The sequence below is a fragment of the Sycon ciliatum genome, chromosome 8, assembly GCF_964019385.1.
Source record: "Sycon ciliatum chromosome 8, ocSycCili1.1, whole genome shotgun sequence".
NCBI classification, from domain to species: domain Eukaryota; kingdom Metazoa; phylum Porifera; class Calcarea; order Leucosolenida; family Sycettidae; genus Sycon; species Sycon ciliatum.
This window is the reverse complement of record NC_088650.1, coordinates 31,787,650-31,808,403: the sequence shown is the minus strand read 5'-3', so window position 1 is coordinate 31,808,403 and position 20,754 is coordinate 31,787,650. Positions and strand designations below refer to the sequence as shown.

The following is a 20,754-nucleotide window of genomic DNA, read 5'->3' as shown; positions in this document are numbered from 1 at the left end:
CCAGTTGCAAAAGTGAGGTTAAAGATGAGGCTGAGAGGGTATGCAATACTGGAACAAAATAGTTTCAGGAGTTCATGAGAAATACCGTCCGCTCCCGCAGCCTTTCGGGTCTTAAAGGGGAAGTTAAGGCAAAAATTAAAATTTCACCAGTTGTAGTCTTCGGGGTGCTGAGTCGAATGGTCGTGGTCCGAGGAAGCTGAGACGCTCCCTTCCTACTTGAATCCCAATCGAACTCGCGCACTTCCACCGAAACTGGGTGACTGCGCCCTACTACTACTAGATGGGGATTTGTATGCAAAATGTCACTAAAAGCGCCATTTCGTTCTTATAAAAGCATGGATGACCGCGATTGGCCCATATGTTGTAGTCTTTTGGACGCTGAGTCGTTTGGTTTTGGTCCGAAAAGGCTGCGATGCAGCGTTCCTCCTTTATTCCCAATCGAACATGGTTGAACAAGCGGTCACGTGCTCCTGCGTACGCCAGTCAGCTGGTCACCGTGGCTGCAGGGTACAACTTACTAGCCTGTTTGACCTTTTTTGGGTGCAATCCTGTCACTCGAGTTGAACCTTGGTGTGAAAGTTCTCGCCTGCTGGCGTGGTGACCAGGTGATTTGGGCACCCAGGAGCACGTGACCGCTTCTTCAACCATGTTCGATTGGGAATAAAGGAGGAACGCTGCATCGCAGCCTTTTCGGACCAAAACCAGTCGACTCAGCGTCCAAAAGACTACAACATATGGGCCAATGGTGGTCATCCGTGCTTTTATAAGAACGAAATGGCGCTTTTAGTGACATTTTGCATACAAATCCCCATCTAGTAGGGCGCAGTCACCCAGTTTCGGTGGAAGTGCGCGAGTTCGATTGGGATTCAAGTAGGAAGGGAGCGTCTCAGCTTCATCGGACCACGACCATTCGACTCAGCACCCCGAAGACTACAACTGGTGAAATTTAAATTTTTGCCTTAACTTCCCCTTTAAGGTTGCGGATTTGCTTTGCCACAGCAAAAGGCGTGGTGGTGACATCTTGCAACGACGTAGGTGTAGTTCTTCCACGTGATGGGGCGTCGGGTGGCTTGAAGTCTGGCACATTCCATGAAGGATCATTTTGTGTTCCAAAGCCAATAAACTGTTCGTTCAAAGCATCTGCCACATCCACAGGGTCAGAATATAGAGTACCCCTCAACTTGCTTCGCTTTCTTGTTGACCATTTACATTCCTCACATTCCGTTTCAATAAAAATCACTTTCCTTCTCGCGACACGCTGATCACTTGTGCAAAACCATGATCGACTCCACGGTTCAAAATACATTTTTTTGTTTTTGCTTTACTAGCAAACACAGTCCTACTAATAATCAAGGAAAGAGGACAACTGAGATGACACAGGATAACCTGCTGATGAGGCTCCGTAAAATCATGCTACGATGACCCGACTTGTAAATTTGAGATCCCTTTTTCTAATCGCATTAACCCTGCCTCCCCTCATTGCTACACCCATTTTCGTATTTATATTTATAATTATTTCTTTTTCTCTTCATTTCTGACTCTTCTTACTGGTTGTCATCGCTTTCATAATATTGGGCAGAACTGCTCGTTTGACATGCAATGTAAAATAAATAAACAACAACAAGACAAAGTGGGGTAGAGGCGATTTGCCGATGTGGTTGGCGAGGCTCATCCGACCGAATGTCTCGGAATCAGAGCCTTCGACCAGAGATCGATAGGAATGCAGCTAGGGAGGAAAGGAGAAAGAGAGAGACACGAGAAAGAGAAATAAAAGAAAATAAAACAAGAAAGAGATGATGGACGAGGGTAGGTGCTCATTGACGGGTGACATAGTCTCACAGGGAGTCCGTAGCCTAGTGTGTTACTGAATTGTTGCTAAGCCATCCTAACCACCCCTGCATCCAACCCTTGGCATGCTTCTACCGACAACCGTTGCAAACGTGAGTGAGAGAATAGTAGATTCAGTATAAATTGGAAAGACGATAATCGAAAGTTGGAAAAAGGCAGCTGCATCAGCATGCAGCTGCGCACCAAAATCAAATGTAAAGATGGCGACCATGAACGACTACGACGTAGAAAAAAGTTAGTAGCATATTGGAGCTATATTCTAGCTCAATGGTTTGTTTGTTTGTTTCTTTTATTTGAATTCGTTTAGAGCACCGGCAATTCTGCCTTCTCACTAGAGGAAAAACCTCCGGTTCCTGCTAAGAACGAATAATATGAGAGAAGGAAATATTTAAAAAAAATCATGATAATGCCAAGCACAAAGTATGTATAATTATAATTCAAATGGATGGGTGTATGTGTAAGCATGCGGTGCAGAACACACAGAGAAAACATGCAGTAATGTGTAGGCAAGGAAGGAGCGCGATTAACGCTGGTTACAAATTACAGTTAATTCTGTTCAGAGCCAGTTTGAAGGCAAAAGCCGCACTGTGGAGGCGAATATCACTGGGAAGGGCATTCCAAAAGAGTACTTCCCACAAATGTCAATGACTGACGACCGGACGGTCCAGGAAGGGAAGGCACTTGCAGTAGCCGCTGTTCCTATCCTCGAGTAATTCGGTGATCACCCCGGAATGCTTGGCCTGTATTAGCCGTCAACTGAAAGTAGGTGCAGAAAAGAGGACTTGCAAGATCATGTAGGCAACGGAAAACAAAAAACAAAACCTTGTAGTGAAAAATGCGAGTTAGGGATCGAGTAGATAAGCTCACGAGGAGGGGGCTGTGGATGCACGGCTGGAGAGTCGGAAAATTGCACGAATTCCGGATTTGCTGGATTTGATTAAACGATTCTGCAGCTGCTGTGTCAGCGACGGGAAGAATGCATTGGATACGTACGTTAGTCGTGCTTGCACAATGCCAATGTACCAAAGTCTGCGGGCTCTTATGGGCAGAGATCGCCTTGGCGCCATAGCTGGCTGATGGCGACTGACGCCTTCTGCACAACACTGGAGACATGTGGCTGCCAGGATAGCTGGTCATCAATGGTTACGCCAAGGTATTTGGTAATGGAGGTAACAGTTAAGGGGGCACATCACCCAAAATTCGCTGAAAAATCGAATTTGTAAATTCATATTGAGTGCTACGTCAGTTGAAAGAGCATGAATAGCTGCAAATTCTCTGAAAACTGTGTCCCTATCTGACCAGCCGTTCAAGAGTTATGGCCGAAAATGTGCCCTTGCAAGGAAAGATTTTTTTGTTGCATGCTGTCATTTGTTGGCAGCACTGTATTTGAATGTGAGCAGACCGTGCGCAACTTGTCGTATTATGGAAACACGCGAAAGTGTGCAGAATTTTGCCCCAAGTCCAAAAAAGTCCAAAAAATCACGTTAAAAAAACACGTATTGGGCTGCACGGCGGCGGGCGAAGCCCGCCGCCGTGCAGCAGGACTTTTGCCAGCACCCTCGTGACGTTGCAGATATGTGGCTTGATTATTGTAGTTGACGTTGATTTAGTGACTTTGGCAAGTATTAGTTTGAGTCGTGTCAAGAAGTCAGGTAGGATTCAGTACTAGGCAGTAGTGAAACGTGAGTGGCAGTCTTTGCCGGTTTCTGAGGGCATCCTGGATTTGGTGTGCAGCGCTGTGGAAATGGTTTGCTGTGGAGGTCCCAGCACTGGATGTTGTATCAAAGGTACGACCTCGTAGCACGTGCTAAACCTAAAAAAATTCAAAAATTGACTTGGGCCTGTGGGAGTCCGCGAGAGAACGCCCACTCGTTCCGTTGTGACAGATTCCAGGGCCACGTAGAGGGGCCCTACCCCACCACCCATGGCTGCTTCTGGACTTGTTTTAGGTTTGGGTCCCGCGCACGGACAGAATGGGCACGAAAATGTGAAAAAAATGTAAATGCATTTGTTTGGCTCCTGGGTGGCTCGCACACCGTGGCACTATGCCGGAAATTTGAGTTTTTCCGGCCTGGAAAGCCTGTCAGTGAGGCGCAAGAACTTGTAAATCATGTCCTGAGGGCCAGCATAGTGGCAGGAGTGTGTGGTCAAAATTTCACTCAAATCCACTGAGAAACACCAAAGTTACGGTCAATTGAATGCCATATGAAATTTTTGGGTGATGTGCCCCCTTAAGGCTTGATCGTTACATTTCACGACTGGTATGTTGCCAGTGAGTCTCCGAGGTTGAATTACCATGACTTGGGTTTTGCCGGTATTCAGCAGAAGCCCAATTTCGGAGAGCCAGTAGTAGTATAGGGGGAGGGGGTTCTGGCTCACCTTCCAGGTGAGCCAATATCGACTTTCTCGATCGGCCCTTGGGGCCGCTCTCCAAAGCCTCCCCCTCCCCCTATACTACTGTACTAAAGGATAGACCCTCCAAGTACTAATATTACAACGCCAAGTACTAATTTTACACCTCCAAGTACTAATTTTACAACTCCAACCACTGATCCCATGTTGGCTCAACCCAGTTCCAGAAAAGTGAGTCCACTTGCTGTCTCCGAGAAAATCGGAAGTGAGCCAACTTGAGCTTTTTCACTTTGCCGATCTTGGCTCACTTCGAGGACTGATGTGGGGATCGGTTTCTGAGCCAACTTCGGGTGGTTCAGCTTTGGATGAGGATTCACCATCAATCGGTAACTCATACCCATTTTCCATCTCATCATCATCAACAATAATAATTTCACATCTTCATACTCTCGTGTTATCTTTTCAGCATACTCAACTGTTTCCTGTTTTAGTTTTTCTAAGGGATGGATCAATTCCGCATATATCTTTTCTTGTTTTTCATCAGCTTTTTTGGTAATCGGTGGTCTCCATCCTGAGTCGAGTGCTGCTCTCACCTCAGCAAGGGTTTCTTTTGTGGGTATGAAAGCCATATTTTTCACCTGATCATCTTTACATGAGGTGGGTGATTTCGAAAGTGTGAAGGTTCCCATCCATCTTTCTATGATAATTTTTTTATTTGTCTGTGAAATATACCAGCAGTAATGGGGATGAGAAGAAGAAGGAAAAGGAGGTATATCAAGTGGCTAGATGTTCCCGATGTAATTCCCGATGTTCCCGGTGTAATTCCCGATGTAATTCCCGATGTTCCCGATGTAATTCCCGATGTTCCCGATGTAATTCCCGATGTTCCCGATGTAATTCCCGATGTTCCCGATGTAATTCCCGATGTTGTCGGTGTTGTCGGTGTAATTCCCGATGTTCCCGATGTAATTCCCGATGTTCCCGATGTTGTTGGTGTAGTTCCCGATGTTGTCGGTGGTTTCGGCGTTATCGGTGGTGTTGGTGTTGTTGGCGCTACCGTTGTTGGTATTAACCTTGTTGTTGGCTTTCTCGTTGTTAGCGGTGCTACCGATGCTGCTGGTACATTATCAGGAGGAAAAAGTGCTTGTACAGACGCTGATAGAAAGCTTCCAACACTTTTAACTGTAGTCCATAACCATGACGACCACGGCACAATACAGTGAACGAAGAGTCGGAATACGAATTGCAAGTGTTTAGTGCGGCCAAGCTTGGGAGGCCGTTAATGTTCTAGGTGTAATGTACTGCTGTTATGTGTTATCATGTTGTCTTCCTTCCTTTCTCCTTTGTTCATTTCTCGCTTTGATAGTTAAAATTCACACTTGTAAATTTCACTGTTGTTGCTCTTAGTGTTATTTCTCTAACTTAGATTTTCTATAATAGTACAATTTTTGTTTCAGTGTCCAATAATAATAATAAGTCAAACATACAATCTTTTACTGCACACTCAAGTCATGGAGGAGCAATACGGAGCTGTCCAAACATGTATAGCAGCTAATGGAGAAGAACAGACGGTATACGATCAAGTGGAGAATTTCTGAGCAAGCTAAAGGGTAAAGGAACGTGAGCAAATGGTGCAATCTCTGCGTGACAGAGAAATACCTTATCATCACCGCCGACAGGACTAATCGCCTGAACAAAAGGACCGAGTTAATCTCCAAATGCCGCCATGCCAACAAGTAAGTTACAGCGCAGCAGGGTAACGTGATGGACGGCAAGTACATGTATCACCAGCCACGCCAGGCTGGTGGGTGGCTGCTTTGCCCGCCAGGTGTCAGGGGAGTGGCGATCAGGGCTGGCACACTCCATGGCTTGTGGCCCACGCGCTTGACGGGTCTTGGCTTCTGTCGCCGGTTTACCGATGCCTTGGCGGGTGTGATAGTCATCCCCTGCGACTCGTGGCGAGACTGATGAAAACCCACTACACATAATCCCATATTCCTGGACTCTATGCTCTGTACTTTTAACCAGTCGATAAGTAACATCTTTTTCTCTTGGCTGCCCTTTTGGAGCCATGAGTTGCCCGATGATCGTAGTACAGTAATACTTGAAACTCAGATTTGCGACGCAACTTCCAATAACTCTCGTGTGTCTTTTCTCTTATAATCAAGTTGGTTTTTACCACCTCTATTTCCTCGTGCAAACGAAATGTTGTACCTCCATCACCTCGCACCACTTTTCGCGAGACCCCTCCGTATTCTAGTGAATGCTTGTCTTCGTCATATATTGCTATCTGATGAGTGTTTCTTAACACGAAACTCAGAGTAACGGGAGAAAAGTACTTGGTTACTTCACTGCTGTCTGAGTATTCTAGTGTGCAATCGTTCAGGAAAATTGAACTTCAACAACCTTTTTACGGGTTAAAAAACACCAAACGCAATGGATTGAAATACAATACAAAACTGGACACGAAATCGGAAAACAAAACGTGGTAAACAAAATTTCATAACATTATTATTAACAACAAACTCAATCCATAAAATTAAAAAAATTGAACTAGTCGCCGTCAAGTTAGATGACATTGAAGAGCAGAATACGTCGTATTCTTAGTATGACCAGTTGCCCAAAACGGGAAATAAACAAAATAATACAAATGTAGGTTTCGACAAACAAACAAAGTGTTACACGACAAGATGACAAGGTGAGACGAATCATAAGTGGACTGCATTGATTACCCTGAGATTATGAATAGGCATTATGAATAGGTTCGACAATAATTGAAGACATACTTCAATGGATAAGCACTAGGGTACATCCGAGACAAGACAGATTTGCAATTTACCCTCAGGCGTTTATACGCACAGAACTGAGAAAACGAGCAAGCGGATTGTTAGCCCCAATTGTTTCGAAATATCGTTGCAACGACAGCACCTGAGCGGACACTAGCATAGCATCTCGATGATTAAAATACTTTTTCATCCTATCATGGGTTGTTGGCAATTCTTCAAGGATACTTTGAATGTACTCCTCGTGTTCCTGCGTTGTGTTCGTGTCAGGATTGTCTCGAAACTGATCATCAAATTGTATCACAGTATATCTCCGTGCTAAGCCATTCAATCGACGTCTCTCAATTTCGGAAGATTTGTAAATGATCCTGGACCCCGGTCTTGACCATCTGTCTAAGAATGTCGTGACGCAAGACATGTCAAGTAAATTTCCAACCACTACCACACCCAATTTGCTGTTCTTCTCCACAGCAACAAGAAGTGTTTGGTCGACATCAGTTAGTCGTTTGACACTATCAAGAAACACCGGATGCACAGCTCCAAGCTTTATATTCACTAGTAGGTTCCAGCACGGGCAGATTATACAATCTAACACTGGTTTGGTGAGCACAACATCCTCAAGCCCGGCTGGTTTCGGAAGGTCGAAAAGTACGAAGAAGCTTGCGATAATGTCCTTCAGACTTCCTGTGGCACGAAATAGGGGTGATCCAACGCGGACACTCCATCGACCTCGGCACTTACTCTTACTACACCTCCACCTATACCCGTCTGGTGAAATTACATCAACACAGATTTCAGCTGGCCATTTACATTCGTAACATTCCTTTTCATTAACAATCACCTTCCTTCTCGCCAAGAAGCGTAACACTGACGCGTTGTCCTGCATATCCGCAGCTTTGTATTTCCCGGTCAACATCTCCTCCTTCAACTGCTCGTGGTCCAGTATCGTACTTGGTTCCACAATCTGACTTCCCGCTAGACGTGGATTGGCTGACGATCCTCCAGACGCACAAGCAGAAGCTGAGTCACCGGCTTTGGAATCCATCTTGGTGGAAGTTGGTATCGCAATATACGACAGCAGATTTGCATTGGCTTGTCGTCCAAGACTGTGGGCTAGTTAATGACGCACAAAACATTTTATGCAATTCCACTAGTGACATACATTGCGTGTTAAATTTGTAACTACCTGCTACAATATCACAATGCAACCATGACTGGAGTATGCCAGACAATATCTTTCTCGATTTTGGCGCTGGGGTTTGTAGTTTGCTTGACCTAACACTAATGAGTGGGAATCTACACGTCATCTTGAGTGTCAAATATTGAATCCTTGTCATCAAACGTGATAGACCTTCCACTTGGCGATCTTTCGAGACATCACCACTCCTCAGAGAGTTTCTGGGAATTAACAGCTCGTCAGTTGAATTGTGAGTCGGGCAAGTGAGAATGCGAAGCAGGAGCTCCTACGTCGGTAGCAACACACACTGGACATGGTTAGCAATAGAATTTTACCGTTCACGCTAAATCCAACGGTACTCGTACCCAACACCCGATACACAGTCGCTTTGGTATCGTTTCGACGATAGAAAACTGTGTTTAGCGGGAGAAGGAAACGGTAAGATTCCGACTAGGGTTGCGTCACAAGTCGATCGTTGTGTCAGAAACCGAAATGACTTCAAAACACACAAGAAAACAGTACAGGCCAACGGTCGAAGTTAGCGTGAACGGTAAAATGCTATCCATGTCTACTGCCTCAAGCATTGTTGATTTCGCGACAACCTCTTCTTCGTCTTTTGTGGACTCATCAGCGCAGCACAGAGGAAATGGGGCCGAACCTGATAGCAATGAATAATAAAGCCAGATTTAAACCAGGTCCGAACTTACCTTGCCAGAGTGCTCAAACTGAAAAGTCAGTGAGCTCTGCATACTAGTAACGCAAGAAGCAAAGGCACTACCCCACGCAACAGTGCTCAACTGCTAAGTAGAACTCACTCTGCCGTCATCACCATGTTTCATCGAAGGCAATGATCATTTTTCCAAAATCGATTTTCAAGTCACTCTCATCGATGGAAATACGTAACTGAAGTGAAGCCAACCAAGGGAAACATTGCTAAAGTAAACATTCGCAATTATTGTGATGCAAGTTACGAGCAATTAACTAAATGATAGCTAGATGGCACAAAGGGCACAAAGAAGTCGTGAACTTTCAAGTTGACCACAAACAAAACAATCTCAGCGCAACTTCATGTTTCAACTGTTTACACAGACCAGGCTTCTGTAACCGAATACACACAGCTTGAAGAACCATCAACTTTCTGGCATAACGTACACGACACAACACAGAAAACAAAACATCATCATCGTACACTTCCAAACACTCAGGGTGAGACATCAAATTAAGTAAAACTACTGACTGCTTACGATCGTCATTCTCATACAACTCATCATCTCCTTCATCATCAACACTGCCGTCTACGTACCGGTAATCCTTAGGCTGGTATTTCCTTACATCCTCCCCCTGAACTCCTGTCGCTTCTCCATATTGTTCATATTCATTATAAACTGCCTGTAGACTGCTCCTGTGACCATCTTGGTAAGCCCTTGCATCAACTTGTGTCTAAAAGCCGCGTTTCTTGTATAAATAGAATGCTGTTATCATTAACAGATGACTATGGGGAAGATTAAAGTAACAGAGGTGACAGGATTGAAGCCCTGAGTAGACGACGTCAGCGCCGCCTCGAGAGTTGCAGTGCCCGCCAAAGGCTATGCCGACAGCACCAAAAAATGCTCTAACCACTGAGCCATAATGTAGCTACAATATGCTACTTACTTTATCACTTGTGATTTCTTTCCAATATTGTGTTGCGCAAATATTGAACGCTCGATGCCAGGGTGTCCTTATCCAGCAGATTTACACAATAGTAGTGGAAGTCTTGGTTGCTCATGTTCTCCACGCTCCGGTGTTGCTCGAACATCCTGATCAACATTTCCGAACACATAACATGGAACAGCCACATTTCGACTAAGGGATCCAGATTCAACTCTGTGTGTGTGTTTGTCTGTGTGGTCTGTGTATGTGTGTGTTCACCTGTGATTGTGTGTCTGTGTGTGTTTTGTGTGTGTGTGTGTGTGTGTCTGGGTCTGTGTGGGGTCTGCTTGGGTGTCTGTTTGGGTGTCTGTGTGGGTGTCTGTATGTGTGTGGGTGCCAGCTAGTTTGGAGGGTGGGTACACTTATGCCTGATTGTGCTGGGTCTGTTGCCAACGGGCTCGGCTGCTTGAAGGTGTAATGTTGTACCTGCCACCTTTGTTGGTTCCAGGGTTCATAACAGTTACGCTTTCTATTTGAAGTATACATACCTGTTAACCATGGACTGCTTCTGGCTAGATTAACCCTTGTGTAATCAATGGTGCTAGTGAAGCTTTTATCAGATCCACTCTGATTTAGCCACCCACAATAGTAGCAAGTATTACCTTCACTGGGGACAGGGGTAACTGCAGTTGGATCCCGGGACGGATACCCTGATGCCGTCAATCCTTTTTTCTGCACCGTGTCCTCACCCACTTACTGAGGTATGGTGAGCCCAGAAGTGGGATCATTTTCAAGTCCACCGAGAGTTTTGGGGGTTTCAGGAGGTGTCGGCCGTTGGGCGGGTCAATAGCCGATTGAGTCATCTTTCCAAGATTCCTTTTGAGTCTCTCTCCCCTCTCCTGGGGAGACCCACGTGACCAGTCTAGGCAGTGAGCAACAAGAACAAGACAAGTGTATGTGTGTGTGTGGGTGGGTACCGGGTGTGTGTGTGGGTGGGTGTGTGTGTGTAGGGGTGTGTGTCTGTATATGTATTTCTGGTTGCTGAAGTGGCGTCGGTCTCGTCTGTGGCATCGGCAGACTCGGTCCGGAAGCATCGGGTTGCCCTGCCCTGCTGGAGAGCGCATTGTCTCAGCTGCGGTCGCTGCTGCAAGTCATCCCGTGGTTTCGACCTGCATAGCTGTGCTAATTTCCTGTCCAGGAAGTAGAGCAGCGTTTCTGGATCCAATGCTGAACTCAGTGCCGTCGACCCTGCACAGGGGACACGTGACCATTTGATGGCAGTGTTATCAAGGACCAAGGACCAAGGACCAAGGACCAAGGTGTATGCGCGTGCGTGTTTGACAGTAAGTAGCACACATATTTAGCAAAGACGTGAAAGCGGCGTTATGGTCACACAGAGACAAGTGTTGTTGTTGTTGTTGTTGTTGTTGTTGTTGTTGTTGTTGTTGTTGTTGTTGTTGTTGTTGTTGTTGTTGTTGTTGTTGTTGTTGTTGTTGTTTATTTATTTTACATCGCAAGGCAAACGGGCAGTTCTGCCCAATATTATGGAAGCGATGACAACCAGTAAGAAGAGTCAGAAATGAAGAGAAAAATAAATGAAAATAAAAATACGAAAATGGAAGTAGCAATGAGGGGAGGCAGGGTCAAGACGAGCAGAAAAAAATGGATCTCAAATTTACAAGTCGGGTCATCGTAGCATGATTCTATTGAGCCTCATCAGCAGGTTACGAAAGCCATTACATTGTAACAAGACGGCAACGTCTGTAGGGCCTTCCCTATCAAAATAATAAATTCTACTAGTCTGGCTTTACCTCCCCATCCGGGCCTGAATCCGCTCTGGGATCGGCCGTGCCCGGCTCCCCTGTAATGGGACATTCGGGCCTCATCTTTCTGGTGCGTCCTGTACGAGGATGACGTAGTCACGGCGGTTGCCAGCAGCTGGGCTGGGGAAAGGTTTTTACGTCGCCTGGAAAGGATCATTGCATCATTCTCTGCGTTGTGTGCTGGGTATCTTTCACCGAGGAAGCTGAGTGCCAGAATATCCTGCTTGTAGCTAGTTCGATTAGAAGCAAAACAGAAGAGGTACAACACCAAGAACGGACAATCTAGCTGTGAACTGGTGTAGTGGCTTGGCTTCTACAGTGTGCCATGAGCAGAGAGTAGTAATATTGTAATAGGTCGCCGAGTGGTATCAGGAGGCACACACAAGAAGACTGACTAATATTATGTTATTCGGCTCAATCTGCCTGAAGTTACATGTATGTATACAACTGCTCCGGCTCAATCTGCCTGGAGGGACTCTGAAAGGAATACAACTGCTCCGGCTCAATCTGCCAGGAGGGACTCTGTTCTGTTCTGAAGAAATGAGTAAAGCATGGCAGCTTTTATAGGGCGAAAAGGAAGGAGATCATCATAGCGTCTGCATGAGCCATGAGTCATGAAAAAGGGCAAAAGTCTGTTGTGTCAGTCCAAACAGAACTTGGGAAGGCATAGCAACAGTATCTAAATGTATAAGGATGAAAGAAGCAAACGGAACTTTGGAGGGGAACAGAGGCCAGGGAGGGCATTGGCAAATGGATGCAAACAGGATCTAGAAAGGGTCATGACTGTCCGCATGACCTCAGCCAGGGTCAGGGAGGTTCAGTACAACATGTGGGTGTTAATAGACCGATCCCCTTATTATACTGGGTTCGAGCACGGGGGCAACCTCACCCGCGATTGAGCTAATTTTTGAACGTGACAGCATCTTTGACAGTGTGTTTCAGGTTTGTTTTGGAATGTCTTCTGCTTAGTTCAAGTAGTTTGCGATGGCTTCGAGCGGTGCTGAACCTCCTGCTGGTAGGAGCAGAGTCTCTGAGAAAGACATGGACTGTGATGCAGCTGTAGGATTTTTTCAAGGCGCGGGAGGGAACGATCTCGGGCCACGAACAGGAGTTACTCCAGAGGTGAGTTTTTTTGTTGTTGAAATATTCGAATCGTGAATCGTGTTTTGAGATTTATTTTGTGCCTAGGCTTTAGCAGACCGTATTTCTTTCTCCTTGAGATCGGTGCTGAAGACAATAGTAACCTTTTTCTGGTCTGCCTTTTCCTCTCCAGAGCCATCTTCTATGAAGGTAACTGTGGTGCTGCCAAGTCACCAAGTCGCGATCGCGATCAGCAGCCCTGAAGTGGAAAAATCGATTTTCCACTGAACGATCTGGTTGGACATCAGCCACTAAAGTACTTCTGATTTGCCTGTAGTGACAACAGCAGCCATCCTTGGACACCTTGCAAAGACAGGAAAAGCCACTGGTGGAAGCGACTGCTATGAGGTGACGATAGCAGTGCAGCGGTGATCGCTGTTTTGTCAAGTCGAAGGGCTAGCCAACCCAGAGGAAGCAAAAAAAAACCATGAGCAGTGCGTGGTATTTGTTGAGCGTGAAGAGCTAGAGGAGGACAGTGCAAACACATGGATGGAGTGGATGGTGGGGATGGAGTGGATGGTTTTTGAAGAACAGTGTGCTGTGTGCCGGCTGGTGGTGATGGTGGTCTTTGTCAGCATGTATTCGTGCTGCTTCTTGTGCTGGAACACTTCTCGCCCAGGAAGGCAGATTGCGTGCTCCTGGCCCTCAGTCGGCAATGGGGTATTTGTTCCAGGAACATTACCCCAGAGCCAGTGATGAGTCGTACCTTTGAAAAGTTGAAGCTTGCTGTTAATCGCAAGCGTAGCGCAGTGGATTGCTCCCTCATCGAAGCACGAGGGCGAAAGCTTGCCGCTGTCTGCAGCAAAGTGTGTGTGCGGTTCTTTCGAACCTATGAATATACCCCCCCCCCCCTCTCTCTTAGGAAGACTGCATGTTCAGAGTGAACTATTTTCTAGTATATTTAATGTGAGACGGGCTGTTTACGCCCAAGATGAAGATACAGGTTTTGTTTTCCATTTCTATACCTTCCTAATAAAATACATCGTGACAGAGCTTTCGGTCATACTCCGCTGTACTACATCCTCAACCCGCCACCACCATGCGCTCTTGGCCGAACTAATGCACGAAGCATAAACACACCAGCACAGCAAGGACACTTCCGTTGACAGATATTATTTACGCCTCTAGACAGCTGTTTCGTTTCTTCAAGCTCATCGTTAGAGGAGGATAGTAGCAGGAATATAAGATGATACTAGTAGACGGTTTATGGTCCGATATTGATGATTGGAGATCTAAGAAAGCAATGACAGTGATTGCGAAATGGATAATATTATCATGATTATATGCCAGTCTGGTAATGCATAGTACTAGTGAACAGTATTGAAATCATCACTGCATTCGATGCAAATATTGGTATACCTTTGGTTTCAGTATTGGAAAAAAAGAACCTGGTTGATTTGGTTGCATCTGCGACTGGCTACCGGGTGTTGTGACCGGCAATGTTACCATGGGAGAAAATAAGAGCGCAAGGATCTGTTAGGTCTTGTTGTGCCGTGCCGGTGCGAGAACCCTAAGTGCATGGCAAAATAGAACTGTTTCATCCCCATTGCAGAATGTCTTGCGGTACATGGCATTGATGACTGAACATCTCGCCAGCTCACCCAGATGGGGATCATGCCCAAACGGAGGAACAAGACATCTTTCCAGCTCAGCTAGCTATATACCGTGAAACGGCTGGTTAACTTGTGCCACGCATGCCAGCTTCTGTTCCATTCGGCCCAGGCTTAGACACATCAATGCCAGTAGCAGCTGATCCTCCATTACATGCTCATTGGCGATTTACGGCCACCTCCAACTGTATCCGCCGTCCCTCAGCTTCCGTCTTCGCAGATCTGGCGCGGCGCAGTACATTTTCTCGGCTAGGCTCAAAGAAGTCCCACAGAGCGGTCCAAACACCTGAAGGCAAACCAGTCAGAAACTGGAGCGGCTCAGAGTCTTTCTTTATGTTATTGTACGTAAGCTGTTTTTCGGCTTTCTTCACCCCAGTCCTCACATCGTCCAACTGCTCCACGAGACTCTGTACACGAGCTCTACTTGCTGCCAAATCCTGATGCAGATGCTGCACTTCCATTACAGGACCAAACTGCACTAAGCCAGGTTCCTTTCCAACTCAAAGTGCCGTTGCCTCTCAGCAAAATACTGGTTTGCGAGCATGGGGAGCTCGTGATGCAGACGCTGCACTTCCATGACCGAGCTGCACTAGGCTCAGCAAATACTGTTTTGCGATCATGGGGAACAGGGCGTCCAGACTCCACTCTCTTGCGAAAAGCAAACCTGGTACCGTAGGACAGCTGTTTGGTTTCCTGGACTCATCCTGTCCTTGTAGAGCTGGGCAAAACGATTTCGATTTCGGGATCGAAATGATCGCTGCAACTCAAATATTCAGAGTGACCCTAAAACTACGTCCTTCCTCACGGGGAATAGCCTGGATCCCCTTGCTCCAGGCCGCTGTGGCTCCACACGAGGAAAGGAGTGAAATGACTTGTTTGCTTCGTCCTCCTGTTCTGACAGTGAGGAACGCAGCAATGTTCTGAGAAGGCATCCTGAAGTCGTAAAAAGGAAGACGTCTAAACAAAAACAAAACAGCTCAAATCAAAAGTCCTTGCAGCTTGTGGCATTTTTTTGTAGACAGGCTTGCACTGCATGTAGATCTCGTGTGCTCTGCACTTCGCATGCCAGAAGTCACGCACAGCCGCGGTGAGGTTGGTCGCGTGTGTGCAGCAGGATCCCACGCGACTGCGGAGTTGCCCCCTTGCTCGAACCCAGACAATAATAAGGGGATCGGTCTATTCCACATGTACATACAGGTGTGATGATCTAAACTAGCAAAGATATGTAATATGCAATCCAGCAAGCGCAAGAGAAACACAAGTAGTGAGAAGTGATATATTAGCTTTGCAGGCTTGTCAGTAAAGGAGTGACAAGAGTCATGCAGTGCATGTACGTGTACATGTGACATGATTAGAGGTCAGTAGATATTACATAGTACTAGCAAGGCAGGGATACTACACCCTCCCTTCCTACAGATAATCACGCCCTCGTGATTTTTCAAAAGTATTAAGTTATTAAAGCAGGAGTACGAATGATCATTATGGTGAGACAGCATGGCTTGGTAGACGGATAATAAAGTAGGGACCCTGTGTGTATAATGTGTGAAGGACCTGTCTCTCTGTGGAGCGGGTAATTGTATGCGTTCGCGTCTCAAAACTGGACGGTAACAGTTCTTCATTCGCGTCTCTCTGGGACGGTACAACGGGCAAAGTAGACTCGCGCATCATGTGGCGGTATATCATGTTACATGGACTGGTTATTTGAGTGCGTGCTTGCAGGGTATACAGTATTTGGGGTCTGAAACGGATTGCTTGGTCGGAACGGGGTGGACATGATCGGGATGGGTAACGAAAAGGCTAGGACACTTTGTGGTCAGACCGGGGAGAAAGCGGTTGTAGGGGAGTGTCAGTGGGACGGAATGTTGGGCGATCTAGAACTGGGTACTGCATGTATCTGGACGGACATGAAGGTATATGTAGGGTTGTGAGTCCTAGGCTGTTGATCGAATGGTGGGGCGGGGACTGGGAGTGGGATTGTCTGTGGGATGGAGTGGCTGAAGGAACGTGGAGGGCCTTGTGTATAGCGTGTAGTGTAGCAAACAAACTAAATGTGAGAGATGTTAGCAGGGGAACAACTTTGGCAGCAGAACGAGTTAGTGATAGGGATAGGGCCGCAAGGAGCGAGGCGAGGAGCATAAGAACAGAATGAAAACTACTGCTGGATGGGGGAGTTTGCATAATGCGCGGCGTTGCTTGCACGATAGGGGTAGCATGTGTACCAGTAACAGTTGCATTTGACGGGGTTGATGATTGAGTAGGGATAAAGCAAGAAGGGTGACATACCTGGGTTGAAGGGAAGATGTGCCGTGTATCGCGACGACGATAGCAATACGCAATGGCATGGCCAATCTGCTTGCAGTATCGGCAATATGGGCGAAGACGAAAGGGCCGACGTCGCTTGGGTCGTACATATACCGGTGGCTGTAGTCCAGGGACATACCGGGCATGGAAACTCGCTGAAGAATGATGGTGATCCATTTTGCGGGAACGCGGGCGTCGCAGCGTCGATCTGCTGTTCGGATGGACTGGCGAACCGAGATTCTGCATCGTTGTCAGATCGTCATGGGTTCAGAACCGCGGTGGGGGCCAATTAACGGTGCTTTCCGCTCATCGTTCGAGGCTGCCATCAAGGTAATAGGTACTAACAACGAGAATGACGACAACGATTGACTAAGGACGGCAACAACAAGACTGAAGTAGCGTAAACAGTAGATTTACAGTACAGGGACGAAATCACGCACCGCTGCCACCAGTGTAATAGGTAGGTTCGAATCTTACAAAGGAACGTCGTTAACTTTAACCACCGCGCCACCAGTGTAATACAGATACTAGGTGGGTTCGAATCTAGCAATTATAAAATTGAACCACCGCTGCCACCAGTGTAATAGGTCGCCGAGTGGTATCAGGAGGCACACACAAGAAGACTGACTAATATTATGTTATTCGGCTCAATCTGCCTGAAGTTACATGTATGTATACAACTGCTCCGGCTCAATCTGCCTGGAGGGACTCTGAAAGGAATACAACTGCTCCGGCTCAATCTGCCAGGAGGGACTCTGTTCTGTTCTGAAGAAATGAGTAAAGCATGGCAGCTTTTATAGGGCGAAAAGGAAGGAGATCATCATAGCGTCTGCATGAGCCATGAGTCATGAAAAAGGGCAAAAGTCTGTTGTGTCAGTCCAAACAGAACTTGGGAAGGCATAGCAACAGTATCTAAATGTATAAGGATGAAAGAAGCAAACGGAACTTTGGAGGGGAACAGAGGCCAGGGAGGGCATTGGCAAATGGATGCAAACAGGATCTAGAAAGGGTCATGACTGTCCGCATGACCTCAGCCAGGGTCAGGGAGGTTCAGTACAACATGTGGGTGTTAATTCTACATGTACATACAGGTGTGATGATCTAAACTAGCAAAGATATGTAATATGCAATCCAGCAAGCGCAAGAGAAACACAAGTAGTGAGAAGTGATATATTAGCTTTGCAGGCTTGTCAGTAAAGGAGTGACAAGAGTCATGCAGTGCATGTACGTGTACATGTGACATGATTAGAGGTCAGTAGATATTACATAGTACTAGCAAGGCAGGGATACTACAATATTATAACTGTAGTTTACTACTACTTGGTTCAAAGCATACCGTCACGTGAGGCGCTCCCTGGTAGGCCTTTGCGGATAATGCCGGCAGAGAAATTGGCAGAATTCGGTACTTTTTCTGGTAAGTTTCATGCATGTTTGGTATGTGGATAAAGAAATGGAGCAGAATTTGAGGAATTGCCCGCCAGAAGGCTTGTATGGTTCTGCCAATTTCACTGCTTTTCGACCAGAATCTGCCACCTTTTCGAGCATCATCCGCCAATGCCTACTCCCTGGTGCCACGACTAACCGGTGTCCGGAGGCTCGTCTGGATATCTGTGCAAGGGGCTTCTGGTCTCGGCAGCAAGACGCATTTTTGATGTTAGAGTGACTCATCCTTCAGCGTCCTTGCAGTCGAGACCGGAGGTTTTTGCTCAGCTAACCAGGAATGAGCAACAGAAGAAAAGAACATACCTGCAGAGGGTAATACATGTCGAGAGAGGTGCATTTACGCCCTTGGTTTTTGCAACCAATGGTATGTGCAGCCAGGAGTGTTCACGTGCCCTGAAGAATTTGGTTGGCTTAATCATCAACAAGCATTTTGATTTACATTATTGAGGTGCTGTATCTCTTTCTTGCTATTAAAATGGCTTGTAACGTGTTTTCGTGGATGCAGGGCTTCCTATTTGCGCCGCCGAGCACGCTCATCATTTCTCGACCAATGCCGCTTGCATGATTTGTTGGCTGGCTTCATCAATAATAGTGTGTTCTGCGTCGTTTTCAGGCATGCTTGGTAAAATATCATTTTTCATTGTTAATAATAGCGACCTACTCAGTCTTGCGTAGGAATGTCAATTGAATAATAATTATTATCCTATCCACGATGGGAATTAATCGTATTGCGTGACCGATCCTTTCAATGTTCTTATCTTTACTTTTCCTTTCCCGCCTGGACTCCTCCTTGGGGGTTTCCCTTTTTCTCTCTAGCTTGTCTCTTCCGATGGAAAATAAAAGAATACTACTACTACTACTACTCTTGTACCTTGTTGCTATTATTCACTTAAATGTGGGGCTCTGAATAAAACAAGTCGAGAAGCATACCGTCGCAGGTTAAAACCCCGTATGATCACGTGATCAGGAATTCACATTGTAAGCTACTGGCTCGATAGTTCACTGGGTTGAAAACAGACTGCCTTTCATGACATTGAGTACGGATTGAAAGGCGTTCATCGGCTGTAGACATGGCAACAGTCACGCCATGAGATTGAGAATGACAAGTCTTGGAAGAGTGTCAAGCAAATTATGTAACTGATCGATTGCCTCGTCTGGAGACTCAGCTGGCACGGGTTTGCCGTCCTCCAGCAAGCTACGCTGATCGTCTTTCACCTCAATCCAGAGGCCAGTCACATTTGGCTTTGCCGCCCCTGGCTCTATGCTAGGCGTTGGAAGAACATACATGTACATGTAGGTACTGAACGTCTCCTCCTTCAACCTGCCTGCGGTCTTGGCAATGCATGCGCCCACGCCTAGGCCTATGACAGGACAGGAAAGAAGATGTCACCATCATTTTAGAGGCATCTTGCAGCTTCATCAACACGGTGCGTTTCAGATTCATCTGTAGAAATCGAATTGGTGCACTTACCAGTAACACCAAGAGTACACCAAGAGTACACCAAGAGTATAATATTATAACCCCTGGGACTTATGTACTCTTGGTATTACCCGAAGCACTACAGAGGACCTTACGGCTTGTCATCAGGTCTAAAATAGTTCAAGTCTCATCATCATCCAGTAACGTTCGGCATTGTTTGCTGTCGTGGGACATAGCTCGTGCTCTTATTCGTTGCACTTTCCTTCCCCTCCTTGGACTTTTCCTAACCTGAGCCATCCAAGGTGGAAGATTGTTGGTTTGCGTCTCGTAGATGTGTTGGAGCTAGGTGTCAGGTTGTTAAACATCTCAGCACCCGTGTTAGGTTTGCACCTCGTTGTGCCACTGTCTGACTGTATCCACCACAGCTGCAAGGGCTACAGTACAGGTGTCCATGATGGTATACTGTGTCGAAGTGTGAAGTTGCCGCCCAATGATGCAGTCGTCATTCCTGTTATTCCTAGTTCACTTGAGTCCGATGTCGTTCGTGCTGCTCATGTGAACTGTGGTCATGCGTCTTGACTGCTTGTCTTGGTCATATATTGCTATCTGATGAGTGTTTCTTAACACGAAACTCAGAGTAACGGGAGAAAAGTACTTGGATATTTCATTGCTGTCTGAGTATTCTAGTGTGCAATCGTTCAGGAAAATTGAACTTCAACAACCTCTTTTACGGGTTAAAAAACACCAAACGCAATGGATTGAAATACAATACAAAACTGGACACGAAATCGGAAAACAAAACGTGGTAAACAAAGTTTCATCACATTATTATTAACAACAAACACAATCCATGAAATCAAAGAAAACAATTGAACTAGTCGCCGTCAAGTTAGATGACATTGAAGAGTAGAATACGTCGTGTTCTTAGAACGGGAAATAAACAAAATAATACAAATGTGGGTTTCGACAAACAAACAAAGTGTTACAAAACAAGATGAAAAAGTGAGACGAATCACAAGTGTACTGCATTGATTAGCCTGAGATCATGAATAGGCATTATGAATAGGTACGACAATAAATGAAGACATACTTCAATGGATAAGCACTAGGACGCATCCGAGGCAAGACAGATTTGCAATTTACTCTCTGGCGTTTATACGCACACAACTGAGAAAACGAGAAAGCGGATTGTTAGCCCCAATTGTTTCGAAATATCGTTGCAATG

At 46.1% G+C, this 20,754-nt stretch overlaps 1 long non-coding RNA gene across 1 annotated transcript; it reads left to right on the top strand.

Annotated features, from left to right (window-relative positions):
- Nucleotides 1-12,523: 12,523 nt before the first annotated feature.
- Nucleotides 12,524-13,747, top strand: LOC135822759 (uncharacterized). Its single transcript, XR_010554537.1, has 2 exons — nucleotides 12,524-12,737; nucleotides 12,889-13,747. It is a non-coding gene; the product is annotated as an uncharacterized LOC135822759 (long non-coding RNA).
- Nucleotides 13,748-20,754: the final 7,007 nt, after the last annotated feature.